This window comes from Anneissia japonica, unplaced genomic scaffold (genome assembly GCF_011630105.1).
Source record: "Anneissia japonica isolate Jap-2015-1 unplaced genomic scaffold, ASM1163010v1 scaffold1511_len2985839_cov193, whole genome shotgun sequence".
In the NCBI taxonomy this organism is placed as follows: domain Eukaryota; kingdom Metazoa; phylum Echinodermata; class Crinoidea; order Comatulida; family Comatulidae; genus Anneissia; species Anneissia japonica.
In genome coordinates, this window is record NW_022685291.1 from 1,939,336 (window position 1) to 1,944,208 (window position 4,873).

The window sequence follows — 4,873 nt, forward strand, 5'->3', positions numbered from 1 at the left end:
GAGGTGATTTGTGTTTATTGATTGGTTTCTAAATCACGATATTTTAGTACGGCACTAGTCATTTTAACGACTCCATGATTACAGTATTTATTTATTTATTTTAGTTTTATTATAGGATGCAGTAACGATATGCTGTCCAAAACTCAGATGATGTTTAATTAGGTAGTTGTGTAAAATGCTTCATCACAACTTACGTTTAATAAGTTTTTCGTTGAAGTTCTCAAATGATCAACTTAATAATGATAATAACAATAATAAACAATAATAATAATAACAATAATAATAATAAAATAATAACAATAATAACAATAATAATAAACATTTATTTATTTAAACTCTTCAGTCAAATAGACTGTTCTCTTAGTGTGCTCAGTATACAACGCAGATAAAATATGGAAAAATACAGATAATGTCCTAACAATAAAAAGTTAAAAAAACATCTGAAAATACCAATAAAAAAAACAAAAAACAAAAAAAACCCAAATATATCGTCGCTCACATCACGAACTAACACAATCAAAGTAGATTGTGTTAGTTCGTGAAATCACAGTAGCGCGTCAAAACGAGCGCGTATTGGTTGTCAAGCAATTTTGTATTCTTTACCACACAAAAAGTCCGTAACAACAACTGCGCGTACTTTGACGTGCTTTTGTGAGCGACGATATAAAGGTTTAACTTCATTACTGTATATAAAATTAGTTAAGTTACTTAATTTTGTGTAAAAATATATATATATATATATATATATATATATGAATATATATGTATATATATATATATATATATATGTATATATATATGTAACACAGGTAGAACAACATAGACAGGAGACGATGTAACTTCTCTGTTGTCGTTTATTTGTTCGAAAACGCCAAAAAACCATAATCCAGAAACTGACAATTACTTGTTAATTAAAACAAAACCCCCAGCTTGGCCAGGCACTGTATGCACAATATGCCAAGCTAAAAAGAATAATAAAAGCCATTAGCCTATATACCAATATAACCAATTAACTGCGAGGTACAAACTTAACTGGCCTTATAGTATTAGTTATTGCATCTTTCTTTATGGGAAACCTTAGGTTTTTATCATAAATAAATGCATACTCTATTCTTTAACCAATGCACAACTATTTGCGCGTGCATTCACATTACCAGAGCAGGAAATAATTATCCTGTCTATTGCTTGTTTACAGCTCAGTGCTAAAAACCCGGCAATCTAACATTATGACCATAATACATGTTTAAGACATGCTCTATAAACAACATCAGTCCTGTGATTCAGGCTGGAAGCATATTATTATTTTAATTCACAAACAATATAAAAAGTAAAGAATCATTATGAATAACATAGCTAAATAAAGTAAGATAATACATAATAAGTTTAAGTACAAGAACTCTTTATCCCACCTTGGATTACAGTGCTTCACAAGGAACCATATAATAATCATGTATCATAATTCTTTGTCTGCTATAGCTCCTTCCCCCGAAAAACGGTAGCTACAGTAGATTTTCAAATGGACACGGCTGCTATTTTTCGGTACGTCTTGTCTTTGTTCTTGCCAATTAGAAAAGGAAAGAATCGTCCTAAGAAGGGACGCTAAGTCCGTGTCACATACAAACAACATAGATATCTACATCCGCAGAATGTCTTAAACCATATCATTATGTTATGATGATACCATTAATAACTTAAAATACTATTTACAATGTAGTGATAAACAATATCCAGTATCCTGTGCTATATAAAACAAGTTAACTTAATGATGAACTTTGTACTACTTTATTGTGTATAAATCAGGTACTTAGGACGCCTTTCCGCTAAGCCCCGCCACTTGGATATTGTTGCTAAGGTCCCACAAACAACATCATTTTGTAGAAGAAAACATGGATGGCAGTGCGGTCGCGGGCACAGAGTGGTTGTTAGGTATTCCGAACAATATCTGTTTTACGTTTCTGCCGAATCATAAAAATGTAACAGAAAGTGTCTTAAAAAGAGGTCTAAATTACTATTTGCAAGTATACATTCATATAATTAAAATAATGTCACTAAAAGTTGATGGAAATTACTGGCGATTGATGCGGAAGTCTTATTCATCTCCATGGTTTCACATCGAGATTTTCAGCATAAAATCTCATCGATTCTTCTTGTTCTTGCAAATCGGGGTAAGGTCACAGGAAGGTTTCGACTTAAAAATTAGGAAACTACATTTACATTAATTATTTTAGGCAATACCTGGTTCAACATGGATTTCACGCCTTCCCGTTCTTGAAGTCCACAATCTGGCTTCTCCCTCCCAGGTTCGAGTACAAATAGGCCTAGGGAGGCGTATCCTAGGGAGGCCTACAGCAGATAGTGATACCGTCACCGGCCTAGTCAGGAGGCTATCTAAATCTGTCAATGATATTTTGACTAATTCTTATACCATCCAGGCCATATGAAAATTAAAATAATCGAGATTTCAGCATAACATTTTTTTTTTGTAAACTGCGTATGCAGCATTAAAATTGTAACATTGTTGTACCATTCAGCACGCGGTGGTTGACAAACGTTATGTAGCAGAATTACAATCAAAACATAAAGGCATTAAACCAGTGCATTTCATGTAGTGTACAGTATTATTTCTTTTCTAAAGTTATCTACTGTACTGCCATATTTACTCTACATTGATCTGAGACTAAAATATAAAGGGACTAACTAACCCAATCCATCCACCAATCAACATGGCTTTGTATATAAATATGTTCAGTAAAGATAATAATATTAAAACAAATTAAATAATGACACAAAAAAAATCCACACACAGAAGCTTCTTTATACTGTAATTGAAACATAATGATCAGATTTAATTTGCAACTTCATACATCTAACATACATCTTTTATTTAAATTCAACACAAATAGCTTGAATCTACACAGGGCCACCAAGAGAGGAGGAAAAGATCCCCAGGGCCCTAGTTTACCAGGGCCCATAAAAATTGCAGGTAGCATTTTTTCCCCATATATTTTTCAAAAATAATTACTATCATGGGCCCTCAATAATGTCATGGGTTCCCTAATAATGGGCTCCTCCAGATTGACAGGGCCCCATCAAAAAAATTGTTTGCGCCTATTTGGAAAGGCCATAGCATCAAAAATATTTCATATCTTGTGAAAAGGTTTTTCCAAACAGAGGATAAAAGGATTTATTTACCTTTAATGTATCAGCAACCTTTTAATAATACATACAGCATTATAAATAAAAGATTGATAAACAAGTAATATAATATTATATTTCAAATATATTGCTATATAATTAATTTAGTAATAGTTGTAATAATGTTCTCAATGTTATGCATCTATTAAAATTGTTATACTTTATTTTTACAATTGTTTTTTTTTTTTTATATTGCACATGCTGCCAACATTATTCTCTTCATTTACTTTTCTGAATAATATTGAAGTTTACAATACAAGTGGTAACAAACTTCAGCACCAACTCCTGTATACCAAATCCTGTAGGCCTACAGTTACCGTTTTTCAATCATATGAAAAATCTACTCATGACTATCCTAACTTACATTCTGTGATATTTTGTTTTGGTTTCTCTATTTCTGGTAGGGGACGTCTACACACAGTTGGTACTGTTCCATCTGCATTTACTGGGTCAGGATATTCAATAGTTTCCAATAACAAAATGCTATGAAAAAAGTATATATTGTATTTATTAATGATTTGTACGAAACACAAAAATCTCATGCATATTAGAGGCAGCTAGGCTAAGGATTTAAATACATTTTAGGGCCTACATTGGCCTAATCTAAGCTGCCTAGGTAAGGCCTGCATTGTCATTTACTGTTAAATATTTTCCTCAATCTATTTATAGATCACAATTTATTAGAAAAATTAATACCAGGCCCTGAGATCAGGCGCGATCCATCGCGGAATGCAGCTGCTGTGGTCGAATATCTTAAAATGTAGGCCTAGGCATTGGAGAAGATCGACATCGGAATAGGCCTATGGCTAGGCGAACTCCGACGCGACCCGATTATTTTTGTAGGCTTAACTTAAATAAATGAAATCCTACCGTTGAGCTGTATGCTTGTTTACCCTGTTGAAATATAGGACATGCCGTCTTCCACAAGCCATATTCCACTGACAGTAGGCCTAGGCAATTTTTTTTTTTCTCTTTTTTTGGCTTCATGGTAAAGGTTTCCTACTGCATAGTCATATCATCGACGTCGCTTCTCGCACACTGCACAAACTTGTAACTCGTGTGTGTTTGTGTGGAAAACGTGTTTGTAAACAGCGCGTATATGACTTGTTCTGATTGGTTACTTGGAAGTTTGATTGACAGCCCGGCATCGCCCTTCATCAGGTGGTCCACCTGATGAAGGGCGATGCCCGAAAACGTTTGTGTTTTTTACCATTAAAAGTTACGGATGCATCAACGTTGTAGAGATTATATAGCTATCAATGCTTTAGTCGAAATAGGATGAAAAGTGGCTATAGGTCCCTGGAGGCTTTAGCTGTCTCTTATACACATAGCGCCCTAAATGATAATCTTCTACCAGATTCAGTTCTATTCTTTGGTAAGAGTAGATTACCTAATAATAATAATAATAATAATAATAATGAGAATTATAATAATAATAATAATAATAATAATAATAATAATAATGAGAATTATAATAATAATAATAATAATAATAAAAATAGTTTATAAAAGATAATTATTTCTTTATTTGTGTGAAATGCTTAATCACAACTTAATATTATATTAAGTTACAGTATCATAAATTAGTTGAAAGTTCCAAATGGTCAGCTTTTGCCTAACTAAATATGGTTCAAATAAATAAATACTCATTCTAAATAAATAAACAAATAAATATAGG

General features: G+C 32.6%; 1 protein-coding gene and 1 long non-coding RNA gene across 3 annotated transcripts in view; both read right to left on the bottom strand.

The window, feature by feature from the left end:
* LOC117110578 (adhesion G-protein coupled receptor G6-like) overlaps positions 1–1,750 on the bottom strand; it is a 20,129-nt gene extending 18,379 nt beyond the window's left edge. Inside the window, exon 1 of one of the 2 annotated variants that reach the window (XM_033253340.1) lies at positions 1,410–1,750. The gene's annotated coding sequence lies outside the window, so the exon portion shown is untranslated. The remainder of the gene's footprint in view (positions 1–1,409) is intronic. The other variant, XM_033253332.1, reaches the window with a different exon arrangement.
* Positions 1,751–2,472: 722 nt separating this feature from the next.
* Positions 2,473–4,247, bottom strand: LOC117109588. Its single transcript, XR_004445551.1, has 2 exons — positions 4,066–4,247; positions 2,473–3,678 (listed from the first exon to the last, which is right to left on the bottom strand). It is a non-coding gene; the product is annotated as an uncharacterized LOC117109588 (long non-coding RNA).
* Positions 4,248–4,873: the final 626 nt, after the last annotated feature.